Source organism: Microcaecilia unicolor, chromosome 5 (genome assembly GCF_901765095.1).
Source record: "Microcaecilia unicolor chromosome 5, aMicUni1.1, whole genome shotgun sequence".
In the NCBI taxonomy this organism is placed as follows: domain Eukaryota; kingdom Metazoa; phylum Chordata; class Amphibia; order Gymnophiona; family Siphonopidae; genus Microcaecilia; species Microcaecilia unicolor.
This window is the reverse complement of record NC_044035.1, coordinates 217,549,021-217,574,665: the sequence shown is the minus strand read 5'-3', so window position 1 is coordinate 217,574,665 and position 25,645 is coordinate 217,549,021. Positions and strand designations below refer to the sequence as shown.

Here is a 25,645-nt window from a genome sequence, read left to right as displayed (position 1 = left end):
TTTCTGTTAGGATTCAATGCAGATTACAATTTAAAAAAAAAAGACCTCCCACAAACGGAGTGAATTACAGCTTACACCAAAAAAATATACGTTAAACTACTCAGTGGCATACCAAGGGTAGGGCGATGGGGGCAGGTCACCCCAGGTGTAAATCAAAAGGGGGTGCTCTGCTCCCGCTGCTCCAGTCCCTTTATTTGGGCCGCCACTGCTGCCTCTCCTCTGGCCGGTCCCAAACCTATTTCCAGCCACCACCACTGCTATGTTTCCTCCTGCAGACTAGCAGCGGTGGTGACAAACAAAATTAGGAAGATTGCAGGGTCTGCATTACCCGTGGTTGCCGATCCCACCCTTTTGATGTCACTTCCAGTTCTGTTCTGGAGCAAAGCTAGCAGCCGCAGGTGGGTAAGGCCCCATGACCTTTTTGGCATTTTTTAAAAATGTTTTGATTTTTTTGCTGCTAGTTTGCAGTGGGAGCAGCAGCAGAGGTGGGGGTGGGGTTAGCTCTGGTAAAAAGGATAGAGAGGGGACACTGGATGGAAGGGAGAGAAACAGGGCACACAGTGGATGGAAGAAGGGGCAGAGAGAGAAAGGGCAGATGGTGGATGGAAGAAAGGGAAGAGAGAGAGAGGGCAGACGGTGGATGGAAGAAGGGGCAGAGAGAGAGGGCAGATGCTGGATGGAAGAAGGGGCAGAGAGGGAGGTCAAATGCTGGATATAAGAAGGGGAAGAGAGAGGGTACACAGTGGATGGAAAAAGGGAGAGAGAGAGGGAGTGCAGTCCCTGGATGGAAGGGAGAGAAAGGGCAGATGATGGATGAAAGGAGCAGAAAGAGAGAGAGAGGGTAGACCCTGGATGGATAGGAGAGAAAGGGCAGATGGTGGATGAAAGGAGCAGAAAGAGAGAGAGAAAGGGCAGATGGTGAATGGAAGGGACAGAGACAGAGAGGGCAGACAGTGGTTGGGAGAGGGCAGATGGTGATGAAAGAGGCAGAGACAGAGGGCAGATGCTGGATGGAAGGGAGAGAGGGCAGATAGTGGTTGGAAGGGGCAGAAGGAGAGAGAAGGCAGACAGTGGATGGAAGAGAAAGAGAGGGCAGATGCTGAATGGAGGGGGCAGAGAGAGAGAGACGGCAGACACTGGATGGCAGGGAGAGAGAGAAGGCAGATGCTGGGTGGGAAGAGAGAGGGCAGATGCTGGATAAAAGGGGGAGAGTAAGGAGAAGATGAGGAAAGCAGAAACCAGAAACAGCAAAGGTAGATAAAATATATTTTTTTCTTTTTTTGCTTTAGGATAAGTAGTATTGTAACTGTGTTAATAAGTGTTTATAAATTGGGCAGTTCATTTAAAGTGTTAAAATTTTTAACTAGCATTAATAATTTTAACTTGATTAATCGCATCATGCTGTTCTCTCCTACCACCGCCCTTCTTCCTCCCTGATACACCTGCAGCTTGTTGTCTCCTACTGCAGCTGTACACCAGCAGCCTTTTCTCCCTTGCCACCCTGCGCTCTGGCATCTCATCCCACCCGCAACCCTCCGAACTTGCCTTGTTACACTGATTCAGGAATAGTGAGCCCTTGGGCCACTGCTGGCGAACGGCAGCAGCAGGAAAACTACCCAAACAAGGAGGGAAGCTGAAAACAGACAGGACTGATACCAGGGGTGTAGCCAGACTTCAACGGTAGGGGGGTCCAGAGCTGAGGAGAGGGGGCACATTTTAGCCCCCCCCCCCATTGCCAACACCTCCCCCCCGCCCGCCATTACCGACACCTCCAACAACTTTGACCCCCCCCTCCCCGCTGATGACCCTCTCGACCCCCCGCCCGCTGTTGCCGTCACCTACCTTTGCTGACGAGGGACCCCAACCCCCACCAGCCAAAGTCTTCTTCCTTCTTTTGGTTTCTTCTGACTGAGTCTGACGTCCTGTACGTACAACGTGCAGGACGTCAGACTCAGTCAGAAGAAACCAAGTGAAGAAGACTTCGGCTGGCGGGTTTGGGGTCCCCCGCCAGCAAAGGTAGCAGGCGGCGGATTGGCGGGAGGGGGGGTTGAGAGGTTCACCGGCAGGGGGGGTCCAGGCCCAAATCTACAGGGGCCTCATAGCAGCTACACCCCTGACTGATACAAGCAGGAGTGGAACTGAAGCTGAAAGGACTGGCTGGACTGAAACAACCAAGGCTGGAACTGAAGCTGAAGACAGGCCGGACTGGAACAAGCAGAACTGGAACTGAAGCTGAAGACAGGCCGGACTGGAACAAGCAGGACTTAAATTGAAGCTGAAAACAGGCAGGACTGGAACAAGCAGGACTTAAATTGAAGCTGAAAACAGGCAGGACTAGACAAGCGGGACTGGACTGAAGCAAGATTACAGACCAAAGACAAAGCAAGAGCATTCTGGGAGTGCAACAAACACACACAGACAAAAACTCATCTGGAGACCTCTTTTGCAAAGGCAAAGCATGAACGTTCCAAGGTGCTTTATAAAGGACTTTACTAATAATGTCACAACTAAGAATGAGGCTTGGCTGCAGGAACACCAGAGTGAGGCTTGGCTATAGGAACACCAGAGTGAGGCTTGAATGCTGGAACATCAGAATAGGACTGGAATGATCTCCGCAACATGATTGAGAAACAGGGAAAAAGCAGCCATAGAGCCTGGTCACTGGAGGAGAGGTGAGTATAGACACGGAGCACGGCCACAACCGTGACACGGTCACAGAGAGAAGTGGAGCATCGTGTAGTTAATGCCACTATCAGGCTTATTTTTGAAAGAGAAGGGCGCCCATCTTTTAACACAAATCGGGAGATGGTTGTCCTCCCAGGGTCGCCCAAATCGGCATAATCGAAAGCCAATTTTGGGCGTCCTCAACTGCTTTCTGTCGCGGGGACGACCAAAGTTCATGGGGGCGTGTCGAAAGCGGGACTGGGGCATGCCTAACACATGGGCATCCTCGACCGATAATGGAAAAAAGAAGGGCGTCACTGACGAGCACTTGGGCGACTTGGTCCATTTTTTTTCATACGACCAAGCCTCAAAAATGTGCCCAAACTGACCAGATGACCACCGGAGGGAATCGGGGATGACATCCCATTACTCCCCCAGTGGTCACCAACCCCCTCCCACCCTAAAAAAAAACTTTTTAAATATTTTTTGCCAGTCTCTATGCCAGCCTCAAATGTCATACCCAGCTCCATGACAGCAGTATGCAGGTCCCTGGAGCAGTTTTAGTGGGTGCAGTGCACTTCAGGCAGATGGACCCAGGCCCATCCCCCCTACCTGTTACACTTGAGGAGGAAACAGCGAGCCCTCCAAAACCCACCAGAAACCCACTGTAGCCACATCTAGGTGCCCCCTTCATCCCTAAGGGCTATGGTAGTGGTGTACAGTTGTGGTGGGGGGGGGGGGGGTTGGGGGGGCTATGCACCTGGGAGCTTTTTCTGAAGTCCACTACAGTGCCCCCTAGGGTGCCCGGTTGGTGTCCTGGCGTGTCAGGGGGACCAGTGTACTGCGAATGCTGGCTCCTCCCAAGACCAAATGGCTTGGATTTGGTCGTTTCTGAGATGGGCGTCCTCGGTTTCCATTATCGGCGAAAATCGGGGGCAACCATCTTTAAGGTCGACCTAAATTTCCAGAATTTGGCATCCCCGACCGTATTATTGAAACGAAAGATGGACGGCCATCTTGTTTCGATAATACGGGTTTCCCCACCCCTTTGCCGGGACGTCCTGTGAGGACGTCCTCAGGAAAACTTGGGCGCCCCTTTCGATTATACCCCTCCATGTGTACAAGTCAAGTTTGCAGGGCCATGTGCAGCAGGGGGACAGTGGAATGAGATGCCAGAGAAGTCCGGTGGCAGCAGAGGAAAGGCTGCCAGTGGGTGGGTGTGCGGTGGACAGGAGAGAACAAGCTGCAGGAACATTGGGGAGGGAGGGGGAGAGCGGTAAGAGAGAAAAATATATGCAGGAGAGAGGAAGAGTCTGAGAGAATCACGGGGGGGGGGGGGGGGGGTTAGGAGAGAATGTGTGGCAGCTGGAAAGAAAAAGCTGCAGGCGCTCCCGGGGGTAGGGGAAAGGAGATTGTGCAAGTGGAGAGGATAGGAACGGAAGTAATGAGATGAGATGCTGCCTATAGAGAGGAAGAGAAGGGAGATGGTGCCCATAGAGAGGAAGGAAAAAGGAGAGAAGAAAGGAGATGGTGCCCACTGGGTGGAAGGAGAGACCGGAGGAGATGGTGCCCAAGGAGGGGAGGACAGATAGAAGGAGAGAGGAGATGGTGCCCATGGTTACAGGAGAAAGGAAAGGATAGAAACAAGACAGATATAAGGAGGAAGAAAAATGGCAGAAAGTTGAATGTGAAAGATATTATAGGGGAAGAAGTGAAGAAGAGAGGAGGAGAGAAAAGAAATAGTGAGGAGAGAGGAGGCCCTGAAAATACTACTACTACTAATAATAATAATAATTTCTGTAGCGCTACTAGACGTACACAGCGCTGTACACATTATATGCAGGTACTTCCTCTGTCCCTAGAGAGCTTACAATCTTAAGTTTTTTTTTTTTGTACCTGGGGTAATGGAAGGTTAAGTGACTTGCCCATGGTCACAAGGAGTTCAGAGCACAGATAGAGGAACAGAACCAGAGACAGGGAATAAGATGATTAGAAAAATAAAATCACCGGACAACAAAGGTACGAGAAATTTTTATTTTCATTTTAGTAACTGAAGTACAATGTATCAGTTTTGAGAATTTACATTTGCAGTCTGTATTTTGCACTATACAGGTGAAAATGCGAGGGGAACACTTTATGCGATCAATCATGCAATTAAAAATTTTAATCGCAATTAACCATGCAATTAAAAATTTTAATCGGTGAACAGCCCTGGCCTCTGAAACCTAAATATATTAATCCAGTAAAATGGTATTGTATTTTCCATATTTGTTTTATTTCTATTTATTAATTTGTAAAGTGGTGTTTGGTATTTGTTAGTTTTTTCAAGTTTACATCTGCTATCTTTCTCCCCTGTTTACTAAGCCTTGTGGCAATGCCGACACAGCCCATTCAAAGTGAAAGGACTGTATCAGCATTAGCGCACGGCAGCCGCTAATGTGGCTTAGTAAACGGGGGTGGGGGGAGTTATACTTTGCACAGTACTAGGGGACATACAACACTATCACTGTTTCTTTCTGTGGTGTTGCATTGTATGCAGAGTCTGACTTTTTAGGGGTTAAGTTTAATTTTTCTCTACATAGTAACTTAGTAGGTGACGGCAGAAAAAGACCTGTACGGTCCATCCAGTCTGCCCAACAAGATAAACCCATATGCACTACTTTATATGTATACCTGACCTTGATTTGTATCTACCATTTTCAGGGCACAGACCGTAGAAGTCTGCCCAGTACTAGCCCCGCCTCCCAACCACCGGTGCTGTCACCCAATCTCCGCTAAGCTTCTGAGGATCCATTCCTTCTAAACAGGATTCCTTTATGTTGATCCCACGCATTTTTGAATTCCATTACCGTTTTCATCTCCACCACCTCCCGCGGGAGGGCATTCCAAGTATCCACCACTCTCTCCGTGAAAAAATACTTCCTGACATTTTTCTTGAGTCTGCCCCCCTTCAACCTCATTTCATGTCCTCTAGTTCTACCGCCTTCCTATCTCTGGAACAGATTCCGTCTCATCTGCCCGCAACCTCGGAGTCATCTTTGACTCCTCTCTCTCCTTCTCTGCGCATATCCAGCAGAAAGCCAAGACCTGTCGCTTCTTCCTCTTTAACATCAGCAAAATTCGCCCTTTCCTCTCTGAACACACCACCCGAACTCTCGTCCACGCTCTCATTACCTCTCGCCTGGACTACTGCAACTTACTCCTCACCGGCCTCCCACTTAGCCATCTATCCCCCCTTCAGTCTGTTCAGAACTCTGCTGCACGTCTCATATTCTGCCAGAACCGATATACTCATATCACCCCTCTCCTCAGGTCACTTCACTGGCTTCCGATCAGATACTGCATTCAATTCAAGCTTCTCCTTCTTACCTACAAATGCACTCAGTCTGCTGCCCCTCACTATCTTTCTACCCTCATCTCCCCTTACGTTCCCGCCCGTAACCTCCGTTCACAGGATAAATCCCTCCTCTCAGTACCCTTCTCCACCACCGCCAACTCCAGGCTCCGCTCATTCTGCCTCGCCTCACCCTATGCTTGGAACAACCTTCCTGAACCCTTACGCTAAGCCCCCTCCCTGCCCGTCTTCAAGGTCTTTGCTTAAAGCCCACCTCTTCAATGCTGCGTTTGGCACCTAACCCTTACCGTTCAGTGAATCCAGACTGCCCCAATTTGACTGCCCCTATCGGACCCAACCGTTCACTTGTCTATTAGATTGTAAGCTCTTTGAGCAGGGACTGTCTCTCTTTGTTAAATTGTACAGCGCTGCGTAACCCTAGTAGCGCTCTAGAAATGTTAAGTAGTAGTAGGTTCGTTTGCGGATTAATACCTTTCAAATATTTGAACGTCTGTATCACATCACCCCTGTTTCTCCTTTCCTCCAGGGTATACATGTTCAGGTCAGCAAGTCTCTCCTCATACTATTTTTGTAGCTTTTCTTTGCACCACTTCAATTTCTTTTACATCCTTAACAAGATATGACCTCCAAAACTGAACAATACTCCAGGTGGGGCCTCACCAACGACTTGTACAGGGACATCAACACCTCCTTCCTTCTGCTGGTCACGCCTCTGTCTATACAGCCTAGCAACCTTCTGGCTATGGCCACCGCCTTGTCATACTGTTTCGTAGCCTTCAGATCCTCAGATACTATCACCCCACGATCCCTCTCCCCATCTGTACATATCACACTCTCACCGCCTAACACATAGGTCTGTCGTAGATTTCTACTCCCTAAGTGCATCAGTTTGCATTTCTTTGCATTGAATTTTAATTGCCAAACATTAAACCATTCTTCTAGCTTCTGCAGGTCTTTTTTCATGTTTTCCACTCCCTCCGGGGTGTCCACTCTGTTACAAATCTTGGTGTCATCTGCAAAAAGGCAAACTTTAACTTCTAACCCTTCGGCAATGTCACTCACAAATATATTGAACAGAATAGGCCCCAGCACCAATCCCTGAGGCACTCCACTATTCACCTTTCCCTCATCCGAGAGAATTAGTGCAATATATTCCATTTCTTAGGTTTCTGGCATTTGCATATAGGCACTTCAAACTATGTTTGTTGTTCCTATTAACATCTTGCTCATCAGTTGACAGTGATAATTTGCAATCTTAAAAATCTATTTGCTTTCTATTTAAAGACACCTGGTCTACTATGGTCTCTATTGCAACCTCGCTATCAGGATACCCTATCTTCCCTGTTTTGGTGATATCTTTGACAGATACCTTGTTCTGAACCAAACACTTGAACACCTGTCGGCCTTCCCCTAGTTTCTAGTTTAAAAGCTGCTCTATCTCCTTTTTAAATGCCAATGCCAGCAGCCTGGTCTCACCCTGGTTAAGGCTCCCCCTTCCCCAGAATGTTGATCTGGTGGCTGCACACTGCTCCTTGTACTCTTCCTTGGGCCTGGGCAGCAACTGCAGGCTGACTGTACGCCTCAGCTACCCCCACTGGCCTCTAGTAAAGGGGCCACCATTAGCACAAGCTACCCTTCCTCAGGCTTGTTACCTTTTCTACAGCTGTGGCACAACCTTCTCCTTCCTGTCTCAATACTGCACTGTTGCTGCTGTCACCATTGCAGCTCCTGTACAGCTTAACCAGCAGCCTGCAGCTACTACCAGTTTTGCCATAGTCACCACCTCCCCCCCACATCCTGCAAACTCACTCTGAGAAGGAAAAGCATTGTTTATTGTTTACATGGCACTTAATATATCCCCTAATAAGTAAGTGTTCAAGGCAGTTTACAAACTAATTTAGAAAGGGAAAGGAACTCCAGGATAATTTTTTTACTTTTGACCATCATATTCATCCAAGATGTTTAAACTATTATGGAAATTGGACTACGAGTGATCCTACGAAAACTGGACTATCCAGCTGATGTCTAAGCTAACAGCAATGCGACAAGGTCGCCTAATAGTGTATCATCATGTTTGGGATCCATATACTGAGTGGTTGGCGCAGCCCGACCCTACCTTGCCAGTTGTTTAGGGGGGAGGGTGGGGGGAAGGGGAAGGGGGACATACAAAGGGGTTAAAGAGTAGCAATAAACAAAGAGTTTTGATATTTTCAGTTGGAAGTATTTGTATTGTGTGTTTGCTTTCATTGTTGTATGCTATGTTAATACTCAATAAATATAAATAAACCTTAAAAAAAAAAACCTATTATGGAAATTAAAGCGCATAAGATCTTGCTTTCAACCAGGAGTTTTCCAATTGATTGTCCAGACCTTATTTGATAACGCACTTAGATTACTGCAATATTATTTATGTTGGTTGTCAATGGAGATGTGGTGACACCTGCAGACGATGCAAAATATTGTGGCCCATCTGATTTTTAGAACTTCTGAATTTGAAAGCATAGTCTCCACTGGTTGCCAGTTTAATAATCAAACTTTGTTGCTTTGCCTTTTGATACTTCATGGATTGGTTCCATAATACATGATATTTATTATTATACTTGACAAAAATTATAAGAGTAATTCTAGGCATTACCAAAAATTTCAATATTCGTTGTCTCAGGGAGCTAGAATCGACACTTCCTTATGAAATTGCCAGGGAGTGGAATTAATTACCTCTATACACGTTATCAGTCTTGTATCTGTGTCTGTGAAAAAGACATGGGGGACTGATATTCAGGCACAGGAGTTAGACTGGCTAATTCCAGTGGTTGGCGCTAAGCCCTGATATTCAATGCCAGGCCATTTCCAATGACCAGCATTGAATATCCATTTTATTTTCGCCTGGTGTAAAGATAACTGGTTAAGTCAATATTCAGACTTAGCTGGTTATCTTTAAATCAGCCAAACGCAAACCAGCAATGTGAAACTGATTTGGAAATCTGTTTAGCAAGATGGTTGTATTAGAAATGTTTTATACTCTGGCGTGTTTATGTATGAAAATAATAAAATATATGGAAATAAATCAGCCAAACGCAGCCAAATATGGCCACGAAACCTGGTTTAAAAATCGGCAGATAGCCGCTAACTGTGGGTATTTTGCAGGGGATAATCATGTTATCCCCCTGCTGATTGGCAGATAGCTGGTTAAGAGCTATTTAACTGATCAGCAGCCGTTCTGAATATTGGGGGGATGGTTTTCTGTTGGCATTGACTGTGCAGGATTGACGATCTGTACTATTCTGGCTGGTTTGGTTTTACAATAGGTTTATTGATGTTCTAGTGCTCACTGCAATGTTTAAGATGCTGTCTTTTCCTAGGTACACCCTTGTGTGACTTGTAGAAGTTACTGCTTATGGTATGGTAGAATTGCTCTGTAGGTCCTGAGTGACATTTGTTGTGTTTTGTATTCTCAATATGCCTAGTACTGGATTTTGGAGGGTGGTGTTAAAAAATGATTGGCCCCAGTGTCAAATACCCTAGGTACGCCACTGAAACTGCTCCGTATCATTTACAGAAAATAAATAAGTATTTAAATTTTTACAAAACTGCAGTCAAGAGTTAGATCTTTCAGTTTGGATGGGAAAACTATTCCAAATTTTTGTACTTACCTAAAAGAAGATTCCAGACTTTTCAGTCTGTCTCCTCTAAAACTTGGAAAAGCCAAAGTTAAATTTTGTGCATAACAGGAATCAATATAGTTATAGAAGTACACAATAGTTTGCCAATTCTTTCGAGTTTTGGCCTGTCAATGATTTAAAAACCATACCAGCTATCTTTAATTCTTTTCTGGAATTTACAGGCACCCAATGAAGACTCCTTAATAAAAGAGAAGCTTTCTCAAACTTAATCTAGTTGCAGTATTTTGGAGCAGTTGTAACTTTAACAACTTTACAGAAACTTTCCCATATAATGAATTACAGTAATCTAAATAAGGCAATAATACTGCTTGAGTGACACTTCTAAAATTTTGAGGACTTAAAGAAAATCGAATAGCCCTCATTTGCCACATTCTCTTCCTGGTTCCAAATGGCATGGGCTTCCTAATTAAAAGTGAAACCTGCACCGGAGCAGGAGAAAGAAGAAGCTGTCAGACTAGAAATGCAATACTTTTACTATCCTAAGAACGTAAGAGTAGCCATACTGGGTCAGACCAATGGTCCATCTAGCCCACTATCCTGTTTTCCAAACAGTGGCCAAGCTAGGTCACAAGTACCTGGCAGAAATCCAAATCGTGGCAACACTCCATACTACAAATCCCAGGGCAAGCAGTTGCTTCCCATGTCTCTCTCAATAGCAGACTATGGACCTTTCCTCCAGGAATTTGTCCAAACCTTTTTTTAAACCAGATACGCTAACCGCTGTTACCACCTCCTCTGGCAAAGAGTTCCTGAGCTTAACTATTCATTGAGTGAAAAAATATTTCTTATTTGTTTTAAAAGTATTTCCATGTAACTTCCTCAAGTGTCCCCTAGTCTTTATACTTTTGGAACGAGTAAAAAAAATCAATTTATTTCTACTCATTCTACACCACTCAGGATTTTGTAGACCTCAATCATATCTCCCCTCATACGTCTCTTTTCCAAGCCTTAACCTCTTTAGCCTTTACTCATACAAGAGGCGTTCCATCCCCTTTATCATTTTAGTTGCTCTTCTTTGAACCTTTTCTAATTCCACTATATCTTTTTTTAGATATGGTGACCAGAACTGAATGTAATACTCAAGGTGCAGATGCACCATGGAGCGATACTAGGGCATTGTAGTATTTTCGGTCTTATTCACCATCCCTTTTCTGATAATTCCTAGCATCCTGTTTGCTTTTTTGGCTGCTACCGCTGCACACTGAGCAGAAAATGTCAGCGTATTATGGTGATTTCATGGTGCCTACTACCTTTTCAAAGCTCTACTACTCCCATATTTGTGAAGGTTGTTTTGCTTCTGCTTCCCAGTTGCATAGGAAAAAGAGCAAGATTGGAGAAACAGAGTGGTGAGAGGTAGGAATAGCTATGAAAGAGGATGGGGACTGGGAGTTGAGAACAGAAAGCAGTTATAGGGGACTGGCAGAAGGGGAGAGAGAATAAGAAAAGGAAGACAGGAAAATACAGAGAAAGGCAATGGAAGCTGGGGAATAGGGGAAGCCAGATGGAATGCCGAAGTGTATATATAAGTTGGGGTGGACAGGATGGAAACTATAGAAGGAGAGATAGAGGGCTAAGAAATAGGGAGACTCAGACAGAAGGACATGTAGGTCTGGGAAGTATGGAGAGAAAAGTTAATGAAGATTGACACAGAGAGGGAGAACTGAAGGCCAACAAAGAAAAGATGGTGGACTAGGAGAGATCACTTTGGAAATTAGAGCAGTGAAACCATGGGAAATAGCGAGATGAAGAATGGGTGGGAGAAGGGAAGAGCTAAATCAATGGTAATAAAGCAAAAGAGATGAGATTTTTTTTTAAAAAGCTATCTGAAAGAAAGTAAGAAAAAGATGGATGTAGAAAAGAGGAGAAACAAAGTTAATGTACTAAAATATGTATAATAGGAAATGACTAAGATTAGAAAGACAAATTGGAGTGAAACTATGTTACAATAATTTAACAAGCAGCTGTAGTCCAAACAGTATAGTTCAATATCAGAGCATTCAATTCAAACTATAAACAAGTAAAGGCACTCACACTTAATCTGTCTCAAAGCTGCTAACAATGTCTTCCAGATTTAGAAGTTGAGCTGCATTTCCAAGTCAAATCTTGGCATTTTAGCTCAAAATTCCCAACAGAGAAATCTCTGTTTCTCTTTATGCTGTGTCAGTGGAATCACAAGCACTTTGCAGTAAACTGGTTTCTAACATGGCAGAGAGGCTAAAACAAACTCTTCAAGGTGCATATCAGGCAGCTCAGCACTACTGTAATGTTCCTAAAAGCAGGCTGAACCATTCAAGCTCTACCATAGTATTTCTAAAAGAAGGCTGCCCATTCTATCACTGTGTTTAAACCCCAGGATTGCACTGTATCAAGAAGAAATATCCATTTCTGTTCAGTTTGGCACAGAATAATGCAAGTATTTTCACAACGTCAGGATGGCTGCAATTGCTGTAAAACGAGGCATTGTAAAGATTCAAAAGTATGGCACATCTCATAACAATGAGGGACCAGTGGTACCATCAACTTTCTAATATTCATCTTTCAAAAGGTGTGAGGCTTAACCTATATACAGTAGGTTACAAGGACATTAGTAAATAAATCACATTGGAAGGCTGGCAGGTTGTATTACTTGTAAGCTCGTATCTTTTACCTGTCCTGTAGTCTACATATTCCGTGCAGTGTATCATTATAGAGCATACCGAGCAATTGCCACAATTCCTATGACAACCCATGGTTTTTTTAGGGGGGGGGGGCTCTGTGGGGTCCAAACATCACTGAAACTCAGCTTATCCTATAGATTGCATTTATGTTGAAAAGAAAAAAAAAATTTAGAATCTGCCAATTCTGGTAATAATTTCAGATCTTTTGCTTTAGACTTTCGGAAGCAGATGTGTATTTCTTTACAAAAGAGAACAAATCCCTTTCCTGTGGTTTGGATCTGTAAGCAAGCAACTGCTCACCGGGATTATACAATGCTATAGTCAGGGCCGGTCTTAGCGAGTGCAGGGCCCTGTGCAGACCAATTTGGTGGGGCCCCATCCTAGCCCCGCCCTGCCGTAGCCCCGCCCCTGCCCCAGCTCCACTCCATTGATTATTAAATTTTTAGAACATTTTTTATTTTTGAAATTTCAAATAAAGACAAATGAAGCTAAATTTGTACAGAAAAACTGATTGAAATAATAAGCACAATGCTATCATGAACCCCCACCTCCCCAGAAATTATTCAGCTCAAGTCCACTACAATTAGTAGTTCCAATTCTCATAACCCCGGGGGGTCACAGGTGCGGACACACAATCTCTCCACTGCAAAACACTATACACAAACATGTGCAAAAACATACTCATAACCTTACCAAACCATAACAGCACTAATTCCAAGGACAGGACGAGCTACAACCTTATGCGTGGAAAGGCAGAACTGTAATTACACCAGGCTCTAAAACACCATTACACTACCTCGTGAAAAAAACAAAAAAAAACAAAAAGGGCTGCAAATACTACACACTAGCAGGATACTGCACCTTGATCACACATGAAAAACACGTGACACAACAGATATGAAGGCAAAATACTGAACTGGAAAGTTACCTCAAGAAGTCAGACTCAGGATGCAGCAATACTAGAAAAATTGAAACTTACATGCAAATATCACAGATGCACATTTCCAAAAGCTGACATATTCCAATTAATAATTCTGAATAAAATACTTTTTTCTACCTTCTGTCTGATCATTTAGTTTTTTCTATTCGCTTTGGTCCCAGTGTCTTCTGTTTATGCAGTGTCTTCTTTCCATTTGAATATTTTTCTCTCACCATGTCCACCAGTCCTGCCTGTGTCCTGTCTACCATCTGTAGCCCTGTCCCTATCCTTTCTCCAGTTTCAGCATCTGACTTCAAAGTGTTTCCGATCCAGCCCTTAATTCAGCAATTTTCCCTCCATGTGCATCAACTACTTTCCTCCCTCCCCTACTCCCAGTCCCAGCATTTCTCCTCTCATCCCTTCCCCTCCTCCATGTGCATCTCCTTCCTTTGTCTTTCCTTTCCTCCAATTCCATATCCAGCAATTCTCCTCTTTCCCCTGCCCCTCCTCCTCTCCCTGGGCCCTGCCCTCCCATCCCATCCATGTCCCGCGATGCTCCTCTCTCCCCTTCCCTCTACCATCTATCCAGATTCCAGCAATTCTCCTCCCTCCCCTCCATGTCCCAGCAATTTCATCTCTCCCTGGCCCTGCCCTCCCATCCATGTCCATCGATGCTCCTCTCTCCCCTTCCCTCCTCCATCTATCCAAATCCAGCAATTTTCCTCCCTCCCCTCCATGTCCAGCAATTAATCCTCTCTCCCTGGCCCTGACACTCCCTTCCATGTCCATCGATCAATGCTCTCTTCTCTCCCCATCCTCCTGCTTCCCATGTCCACCTGCCCGCCCTCTTCTCTTTAAATCTTCAAGTATTTAAATTTACCTCTGTTGCAGGCAGCTTGGCAGCGTCATTGAAAACGCTGTCTGACGTCTCACCAGCCTTCCCTTCGCTCGTTCGTTCCCTCAGTGCCCCGCCTTTTTCTGACGTCATATCCTCGGGGGCGGGACACAGAGGGAATGAACGAGCGAAGGGAAGGCTGGTGGGATGTCAGACAGCATTTTCACTGATGCTGCCAAACTGCCTGCAACGGAGGTAAATTTAAATACCACCGGAGCGCCGGGAATCAGGAGCGAAGGAGGCTGATTGAGGCGTGCCGCGCAGGGCCCCCTTAAGCGTGAGGCCCTAAGCGGTCGCCTTGGCCTAAGACCGGCCCTGGCTATAATAGCAGCTCTATTCACCACCTTTTGTAGATAACCCTGCTCATAAAATTTTCCTTTTAAAGTGTGATGGTATCTATGAAATTGAGGGCCCCTTTTATCAAGCTGCGGCAAAAGGGGGGCCTGCGCTGGGCGTTGGTACATGTTTTTCACAACGTGCTGAGGCCCTCTTTTACCACAGTGGGTAAAAGGGAAGTCTCTCTTTCCTGCAGGAAATGGCTTTGGCGGCAAGTAAAGCACTTGTCATGTGGCCATTTTGGGGGGGGGGGGGAGCCCTTACCACCACCCATTGAGGTGGCAGTAAGGGCTCCTGTGCTAACCTTGGCATTAACTGGACAGCTCGCAGCGCTGCCCGATTACCACCGGGTACACTCCGGCACTACAAAAATAAATATATTTTTGTAGTGTCGGATATGATGACGTGCTAGGGGTGGGAAGTACCGCCAGGCTGCTGTAGTAGCCCAGCAGTACTTCCTGTTTAGCAGCAGTAAACTCGCTTTGGGCTTACCGCCGCTCAGTAAAAGGGGCCCTGAGAGAATGGTATATTTGTATATATGTCTGGGATGCATACTAGAAAAATGCAACAGTGAGTTCCAGTCAGTAGGTTTAGTGAACACCAGTGCTTTTTTTGTAGAAATAAAGGTGCCGGTACTCATTGTGGGCGGAGTCACAACATATGACCCCAACCCTATTATAGCCACACCCACATTTGCCACACCCCTTATACCAGCCATAGCGCATATAAATAGACATAATTGAAATATTATACTAGTATAGGAGAAAAAAAATAACATGATTTTTTTCATTATAATAATTTCTGTAGCTGTTACAGCTCCAGTATACCCAGTGCAAAATAAGACAGCAGATGTAAATTCTCAAATTGGACATATCCAGACACTAAAATGAAAATAAATGATTTTTTTTTCTTCCTTTCGTGTCTGGTGAACTTTGTTTTTTCTGATCATGCTGGCTCAGTATCTGATTCTGCTGCTATCTGTCGGCTGCTCTTGCGGAAATAGGAAGTTACGTCAGAGGGCGGGACACAGTGAGGGGAAGGCCGGCTGACGAGGCGATTTTTCTTCTTTTATAGGCAGACGCGAGGCACCGCTCCGCCGCTTCGTAGATTATTTTTAAAGGCTGGGTCACGGTGCCGGGTGGCATGAGAAGAGGGTCGTCGGCATGGAGCTGGTAGGCAGGTGGGGACTGGGTCGGGGAGGGGACCTACAAAAAAAGGTGCCGGTACACCGTACCGGCGTGTACCAGCACAAAAAAAGCACTGGTGAACACTGATGTTTTGAAAGACTACCATCCCACTCTGTCACCACATCCAAACATGTGAAACATGAAGGATGAAAAGACACTTCAAACTTAATAAAGGAATGGCATTGATTCAAATATTGTACAAACTCCTTCAAACTCTTCTTGTGTCCCCAGCCACAGGAAAAAAATGTCATGTATAAATTTTATCCAAGAAAGCGTGAAACATGCAGCTTGCTAACAAGATGGCTAACCAAGACTGTGGGGACTATAAAAAATCTCAAATTGAAATAAACGAGGCCTCAAAGCTCAAATAGCATTGGTCTGACCAAACATGTCAGTCTTTCCCAAAAGGATTCCTGTTATGATTGGGGTCTGAACCCCTCTCAAACTTACCTCTTTCCTGAGGGTCAGCTTCTTAGCTGGCTTCTGTTTCTTTTCTCTTTCCTTTCTGAGCTGGCTCTGTCTCTCTGTGCTGGCAGCTTCCAGCAGCATGGGGCTAATTGTCTCTTCACTGCAGCTGTGGGTGTAGTCTGAGTTGCTCTAACTCTCTTTGGGTGTACTGGCTTCAAGTGTTTCACGGTTTTGCATTGGTGTGGGTTGGGCCTCTCTGGGTCAGTGTGCTTTTGCCTAGGTCTAGGGAGTGTGACATCATCAGGGAGGGCCTTGATAAGGAAGTGGTGTTGTTTCCTTCAGGGCCTTTGCAACAGTGGTGTTTGCTGTAGGTAGGGTGGTGCAGTGTGCACTTCTGATGTTGTGTCTAGTTTCCCTGCTTGCTTTTGCTAAGGGCCAGGTTAGTGTTAGTGCAGTGTGCACTGGTGACTGTGTGTTTAGCTTTCTTGCTTTTCCCTCTTGGCTTTGGAAGCATTGCTGTGTGTAGGGCTTTGGAAGCTCTGTTGTTGATAGAAGTACTTCAGGGTTTGGTGTTGTTAGGAACACTGCAGAGTTTGCTGTTAGAAGTACTTCTGGGATTGTGCTATTGGGAGCATTGCAGTCTTTGCTGTTGGTGTTTGGTGCTTTAGAAGCACTTTTGGCTTATGTGTTAGCTTCCCTCCTTGTGGCTCCCCTGTCTTCCCTTTTAGTGCTAGGAGCTCTTCTGGTTGCTTGCCGGAGTAGTGCTTAGGAAGCACCTTGTTAGTTGTATCTAGCTTGCTAGAGCAGTGCTTAGGTAGCTGGTTTAGTTTTGTGTTTAGCTTATTAGTGTAAAGCTCTGCTTGTAGCTTGGTGCTTAGTAGCACCTGTGTTAGCTTTGTATTTAGTACCCTGCTCTGTTAGTTTAGGGCTTAGGAAGTCCCTTTCTTGAGCAGGGCTTAGGAGCTCCTGTTTAGTATAGGGCTTAGGAAGTCCTTTTGTCAGTTTACTGTTAGGAACACTCCTGCTGGTTTAGGGCTTGGGAGCAAGTAGATCAGTTTAGGTTTAGGAGCACTTCTGTTTCCAGTCCTGGTCCCTATGTCATCCGGTATCCAGTAAGTCCTGTCGGCTACTCGAACCCAGGAGCTCAACTTCTGGGGGGCTTAGTAGCTAAGTGCAGGTGAAGCTGTGTGGACCAGTCCAGTGTGCTCCAGTCCCATGTTCCAGTCCGGGGGACCAGTCCAGTGTGTTCCGGTCCGGTGTGTGTTCCAGTCTGGTGTGCTCCAGTCCAGTGTGTTCCGGTCTGGTGTGTGTTCCAGTCCGAGGGATTGCAGTCCAGTGTTCCAGTCCTGTGTCCTCCAGTCCGGGGGATTCCAGTCCAGGTGTTCCGGTTCGCTGGGCAGTGCCTGCAGTCCCTGCTGGTGTGCTTACCCAGTGTTGGTTGGTGGGTTTTGCCTGCTGCTGTCGCTCCTCGGCAGCAGCCCAAGGGCTCACGTTTGCTCCAGAGCCCGGCCCCGCGGGCTCTGAACCTGAGAACCTGACAATTCCCAGATATTATCATTGGCCTCACTAAATTATCCTTCTGGAGACCAGGTGATTCGTTGAGGGAGTAAGACGTGTCGACATTCTCTCTAAAGTTCCCAGTCCCATATTAAACTTGCTTTAAACCATCATCACGAAAACTGTTCAAATGATACAACGAGACCTTCCTTAATGGACAAATACATAACTACAGTGCCAGGAGAGATGGTCAGCAAAGGTACTAGAAGAGAAAAAGAGAAAATTCGTACGACGGCAGACAATATGGATGGCCCAACGCCGCATAACAACCAGTCCTCCGCCGAATAGCTGCTGCAGTTGACCGCTGCTGTGGAAAACACGATAGAACCCAAGCTGGATAATCTTTCTAAGCAGCTGACCAGTTTTGAAAAAACCCTAACAGATGTGGGTGAGAGACTGGTCGAGTTCAAGCAACGTGTATCAGCACTAGAGGACGCCCCATTAACGGAGGCAGCAGTGGTAAAACTGCAAAGCACAGTACAGGAACTCACGGAGAAGATAAACGACCTAGAGAACCGGTCGCAAAGGGCGAATTTAAGAATAATTGGCTTTTCTGAGTCGGTTAGTGATAACACATTGTCTCAGTGCTGGAAAAATGGCTTACCTCAGAGTTTGCAGTGTCTGATCACAATGGGCCATTATGTCTGGAGAGAGCGCATCATGTGGGCTGCCAAGATGGCCGACACACGCCACGTGCAGTTATAATGAAAATCCACAACTACACTCATAAAATGGAAATTTTACATGGATACAGATTGAAAGGAGGCAAAGTGCATTATGACAGGCACCCAGTGAAAATCTTTCAAGACTATTCTGCCGCCTTACAAGGAGCGCAGAAAGATATTTACACCACTCTGTCGTCACCTACACAAGAAAGGTGTTCGTTTTATGCTTATTTACCCAGCAACACTTAAAATACAGAAGCAAGGCCGCTGATGGGTTTTTGACAGGGTAGATGCCGCAAAGGACTTTGTAACCAAAGAACTAAATGGACAGGAAGAGATCAAGTATTGTATGAATGCATGTGCAGTGATTGTGTGGTTGAAAGGCAATGGAAATACTGTAAGCAAAAAGTGCAAACTCTATTATATAACGTGTGATGTAATGAACATTGCTGTGGGGGGTAGGACCTCAAGCACAAAGTGAGTTTCCGTATCCATCTTGCGGAGATGGATAATGACAGGGCTCTGATGGAGAAGGGGAAGGGTTTTGGGGGGGGGGGGGGGATTACAAAAGGGAAGGGCAAAGAAGGAGACAAGTTGAGGATCACTGTGAGGACAAACAGAATGTGCCAGGGGTTTGGCGGTTGGTTACATTACACTACCCTTGGAGGTTAAAAAGGGTTTGGAGGTACAATTCAAAACAGGGCACTGGGAGACTTGGTGCTGGGGTGAAGCTGGGCGCCCCAGGACAAATAGAGAAAACTGAGACCAGTAGAGAATATAAGCATAAATTAGGTGATGGTTAGAGCATCGAGACAAAAGATGCGCATTGTGTCATGGAATGTGGGGGGGATTTCTTCTCCTATCAAGAGATCCAAAATAATAACGTCCTTGAAGAGACACAACACAGATATATTTTGTTTGCAGGAGACTAGGCTCTCAGCAGAGGAACACTTAAAGTTGCAATGCAGATGCAGGCTGTCAACAGTACGCGAAGTTACCAATAATTGTAGCAGGGGACATGAACATGACATATGATTCTTATTTAGATCGGTCGAACCCTCAAAATCGTCAAACTCCAGTGTCCCCGTCAATTCTGGAGACGTTCTGTTTAGCACTAGATCTGGTAGACCCTTGGCGCTTGCTGCACCTTGAGGAAGTGGATTATACACATACATCAAGGGCACATCATACAATGTCACGTTTAGATTACATTTTCATCTCACAAGAGCTGTTAGCCCAGGTGTCATCCGCAGTAATTGGCCCGGAAGAAATATCAGAATGGTGTTGATTGATGTGGGGATGACACAGCATTTTCAGTAAATGCCAAGCTGGAGGTTTCCGGCATATCTGTTTGCTTCCAAAAACTTTGGCAAATGTCTGACTGCCAAATGGCAGGATTTTCTTGCGACAAATAGACAACACCTGGATGATCCCATACTATTCTGGTCTACAGCAAAAGTAGTTCTTAGGGGAGAAATAATTGCATTTGTTAGTAATTGAAGAAAAGGTTAGACGAATTTCATATTCCATATAAACAGTTTATTTACAATTGTACTGGATACCTTTTATAAGGTATGCAGGAAGCATGTTCAGACAAAGCAGTCAGAATGCTTAATACATATTCCTTTCAACCTGCTTAAATACTGTTTTTCCCTGCTCTTTCTTCTAACATCACGTGCAGACTATATCATACCATAAATCCTTTAACTTAAAGCAGAACATATGCCGCATCTGCTTCCCATTATTGATCACTTTTTCTTTTCTCTTACAGACACTCAGGCGCCTTGCCCTTGCCCGTTCTGCAGCACTCTCTCTCAAGACATGGGGGGGAGGTTGCATTAATCAATCACTGTCAGCACTTCCTGCTGCTGTGAACTTTTTTCAACTCTTTGCACTTTATATTTCTTACAATCCTCCCTTGAAATCTGACCTATCAGATTTCACACTTTCTTATGTGCGTGCACTTTTGGGTCTGGTACTGGCTTCCTTTTGTCTGCGAGATTAGAAAATAGGACATTCATATACACACCTCCTCTAATTCACCCCCTCATTATTTATGGTATGCTATGCCTGCAAGCTCTGTCTTTCCATCATCTTTATCATACGTCTTTCAATATTTCTGCTGACATATTAAAGTTCTATTCATTCTTGATTTCAGTTACCATTGTCATTTTAAAAGTATCCTGGCACATCTTTGCAAACATGCTAATACACATGTTACACAGCATTAAACAGATTCAATTGTACTAGGGTACAAAATTTATATCTTTTGAGGTATATAATTTATAGGACAGTGAGCTTCATCACAGGAGAATACACTGTCATTCATTCTTACTGTTCATTAGCTGATGTGGCATTAAAAATTACACAAATTAAAAGCATATTCCAAGGTTATTAACATTCATTGAATCGGTTGTTACATACCATTGAGTTAAAGTCTTATTGCAGCTTGTTTTATTGCCACATTTTTCTCTGGTGGCTGTGACATTTACAATCACTGTACTTTTTCCTATAGACCAATTACCTGTTACAACATTGTGCGTGTAATTGTACTTTATCAGGGGAATGTTTTCAGTTGTCATACTATTAATTAGACATCAAAATGATGTCTGTGGATACTTGTCCGTAAGCAAGGCTTGCTTATAAATAGTCTCATTTGTCCAATGAAGTTTCCATCATCCCTTACACAGGTATTATTGGGATAACAGACATAATTTTATCATTGTAGTCCCATATATCATAGCTGGCAAGGACAAGGATGATGTCAGTCAGTGGGCACATATGATACAATCAGTCAAATTCAACATCTTGGCCGCTGTAACAAGTCTATATGTGTTCATTGTCCATTAACAAACAACAACAAAACAACAACATCCCAATACCATCATGTTTAGGGACATGATGTTTGTTTATTCTTTGTCCATTTCAATATTATTAGTTCGTCGAATATCTGATAAATGTATCCAAGAAGTATGACCTTCCAGACGGGCAGCGGTCTGAGTAAGGGCCGTGATAGCAAAAGGTCCTACATACACAGGATCTTTCCATGTTTTATGTGTAAAGTTCTTTCGCAGTACTAGATCACCTACTTTAAAAGCACAAACATCATTAGTAGTCCCTGCCTGTGATGCTACATTTGTTCGGATCATATCACTTGTCAGGTTCAACATTGGCTGTAGCTTTTGCCAGTACTGAGCTGTGCTATCAGTACTTGCTATCTGCATCGGGAAGAAATGACGTCCTGTCTGAATTTGGAATGGGGACAATTTAGTACGCCCATTTGGTTGGGCCCTTATTGTCATTAATGCTAATGGCAATACATCAAGCCATGTATATAATTTTCCCACCATTTATTTATTGAGAGATTTTAATAAGACTCTCAATTTTGTTTTTAAAATGCCATTGTAGCGCTCCACCAAACCATTGGAGGTGGGGCGATACACTGATACTTTTCTGTGTGTTAAACCCATAATCATTTCCATTTCTTTCAAAACACTGTTATTAAAATGTGTCCCGTTATCAGAAATTATTCTAGACGGACACCCATGGCTTGGCATAATGTGAGTTACCAGGCATTGTACCACCTCATGTGCTGTCTCCCTTTTACATGGAAATGCTTCTATCCACCTTGAGAAAGCATCCACCCAAACTAACAAATATCTTTTTCCCTGCACTGGAACAATCATATCAGTAAAATCAATATACCATTCTTTTGCTGGGCCTTCTGGTATTGGAAGTGTCCCAGGTGATATTTTAGGACCTCTTTTAGGTATGTTAATATTACATACCATGCAATTCTGCACAACCTGTTGAATCAGGTTATCAATTTTTAAAGTCCAAAATCTTTGCTCAAATTGCAGTTTCATTGTTTCTCTGTTCCAATGCATGGTTGCATGCCACCTGAGCAATACCTTAATCGCCTGGCTCATTGGCATGCAAGGTAATCCTTCTTCTGCATTAAACCATTCACTTCCCAATTTCATACATCCTCTCTTCAACCATTTTTCACTTTCCTGTCCCTCTGGCTGCCACATTTCAATCTTATCTACATTCGTAAGTGGCCCTTCCTGTGTCTGTCTAGTATTATACAAAATCTTTTCACTTTGCTTAACCACCTCCGTTGCTGCTGCATCAGCCATTGCATTACCTAGTGCCTCAAAGGTTGGCCTTTCAGTGTGGGCCGGGGTCCACACAACTGCAGTTTTTCTACCTTCACGTTCCCTTCTGGCCAAAATTTCAAACAGCAATTTCCAATATGTGTAATGTTGTAAATTTTTACCTGCACTGGTTATCATCCTCCTACGTTGCCATTTTAATATATGATACTGTAGTGAACTTGCAACGTAACCACTATCAGTATATATAGTGACATTTTGAGTCATATCAGTGTGTTGTAAGGCCGTAATAACGGCCAAAAGTTCAGCATGCTGTGCAGTATGGTCAGGAGGGGTTTTATATTGTACTTGCATTATCTTTCTTAGATTCTCATCTACCTGCACGCAGGCAAAGCCTGCAACAGTCCTTTCACAAGCTCCATCTGTAAACCATATTAACCCATCAGATAAGGGTTCAAAAGTAAGACAGTGAAATGTAGGGATTTCTATAGTATCGATCTCACCCTCTAGATCGACAGGAAAAAGCAGATCTATCTTATTTCTTTTTCTTTAGTTAATGGTATTATTCTTATATCTTGTCCTAAAAGTACTGCTTGATATTTTCCAAATCTAGTGGCTGTCAATGCTGTCTGGCTAGGGCTCAACAGCGTTTTAATCGTGTGGTTGGTATGTATTACAATAGGAACAAAAGGCATTTGTGCTCTCCATTTACCTACTGCTGACACAATAGCTGTCAATAACTTTGGTATTTCTTTCATTCCCTTTTCCACATGATTAAAAGAGCCTGATAAAAAAGCTACTGGTGTATTTACTTCATTATTTTGATTAATCATAGCTGCCCAACTATTTCCGATGTCTTTTACCCACAAATGCACAGGTGATTGTATATCTATTACTGCTAAGGGTCCTGGGGATAACAAATCCCTCACAATCTTAGCCAGCACTATCTTATCCTGCTCTTCCAATACAATGAGTGTATTCTTTGGTGTAGCTGCGGGCAGTTTCAAATGTTTATACAGTCTCATTACTTTTTGTGTATAATTTGGTATCCATTGTCTGCAGTAATTTAACATTCCCAAAACAGCACGTAACTGGGTAACTGTTTGCGGTACCGGGGTTTCATTTAAAATAGATATAACTTCTGGTATAATGACCTTATGTTCTGCTGAAACATTTTGTCCTAAAAAGGTGACAGTAGACTGAGCTATAACACATTTTTCCTTATTACATTTATATCCTAACTCTCCTAATAACAAAAATAATTTTCTAGTCCATTCTAGGCATTCTGCTTCAGTCTCAGCAGACAATAGAATATCATCTACATAGACAAACAATGACACCGTGTCAGGCAATTGACTCCTGAAATCCTTTAAATCCATCATTAGTTGTTTTGAGAATACCGATGGACTATCAGTAAAGCCTTGCGGCATCCTAGTCCACCTGTATGCCTCATTCTGTACTATAAATGACGTCAAATCCCTAGACTCTGGATGAAGAGGTATTGAAAAGAATGCATTAGACAAGTCAATAACAGTGTTATATGCATATATATTTTGGGTATGCAAAAGAGTAGCAGGATTTGCACAAATCGGAAATTGATTTCTTGTAATCTCATTTAGCTCTCTTAAATCATGTACTATCCTTACATTGTTTTCCCCTTTTGGAACCGGAAACAATGGGGTATTGTACGGGGATACTGAAGGTTCAATAATACCACATTTCAATAATTTACCAATGTGTTCCAGGGTTTTGGATACTAATTTAGGTCGTATGGGGTAAGGGTCTTGCTTCGGCCCCTTTGCCCCTTCTATTAATTCTATCTTGTGGGGTTTTGCATTTACGGCTAGTCCATATGGTGAATCACTTGTACTCCAAATATGTTGTGGTAATTCTTCCATAACCCTTACTTTATTTTCATTATTCAACTGTTGGACCATAGTGAGCAAACTTGGTATTTCTTTATTTCCAAAATCTAAACACAGTCCTAATTGAGACAACAAGTCTCTACCACACAAATTTACTGGGCAATCAGGTGCCACTAAGAAGGGTACCACAGCCTCCCTTGAACCGTGCGGTTGGCATTCCAAGCGCACCAGAGTCGGTTCTGTTAGCCTTTTTCTTTGTTCTATCCCCGTAAATCCCACTGTTGTTCTATACTGATTCGAAAGCTTAACTCCCTGTGGTTTTGCACATAACACAGAGGTACTCGCCCCTGTATCTATCAAAAATCTCACAGGAGTTCCATATTTTCCAATTGTCAATGTAATAAAGGGTTCCCTTGTGTCTAATCTGAAAATCATTCCCTCTTCCTGACACGGGTCCGCTTCCAGTCAATAGCATTGGTCTGGAGTATTCTGCCAAGTTGGAAAGGCATTTACAGTGCCTTGTCTCTGTACTGCAGCCCCTGGTCCCTGTGATTGCGTCGCCGGCTGCTGCACTGCAGTCTGCGGGGCACTCACAGGTATCCCTACTACTTGTGGCATCAATCCTTGCTGCGTCTGCATTTGTACTTGGGGCATTCCTGCATTCTGATAACATTCTGAAGCATAGTGACCAAATTGATTACAGCCCCAACATTGTACATGCGTCCTTCTATTAGGTGATGGTCCTGATCCTTGCATCCCTCGACCTCTACCCGTGCCTCTAACCATGCCTCGTCCCCTTGGTTGGTATGGCCGGCTATATCCCGGTTGTACATAGTAAATGACCTGTGGAGGTACAATTGTTTCCTGTTTTTTGTTTCTATCCTGTGCCTTATTTTCCAAATCTTTTAACTGCATAGTCATTAACTTAGAAGTTAATTTAGCCTGTTCTTTCTGTGGGGTCTCTATCAGTTTACGATGCACATTACTAAAATGCATCAATGTCTCTCTTATTTCTGGCCACGGCTTTGAGGACAGGGCAATGACAGCGTCTAAATTCTTACGCATATTATCAGGCAGTGTGGACATGAATAGGTGTAAAAATACTGCTACATTATGGTCCACATCTGCATCTTGCCCTGTTTGAGCCTTATACAAATTTATACATTTTGTCAAATGCGCTGAAAAATCAGTTTTAGGGTCCCATTTATTTGCCGTAATGGCTGAAAAATCAATTGGGGTTGGATACATCACATGCAGTGCTGCAGAAAGAGCAGCCTTACTATTCCCTGCGTATACATCCCCATCCACAGTATGTGATGGCAGGCGCTGATATCCACACTGC

At 44.1% G+C, this 25,645-nt stretch overlaps 1 protein-coding gene across 2 annotated transcripts in view; it reads left to right on the top strand.

The window, feature by feature from the left end:
* Positions 1-25,645, top strand: part of DNMT3L (DNA methyltransferase 3 like) — a 232,382-nt gene that overhangs the window by 174,019 nt on the left and 32,718 nt on the right. The gene's annotated exons all lie outside the window — the stretch shown is intronic.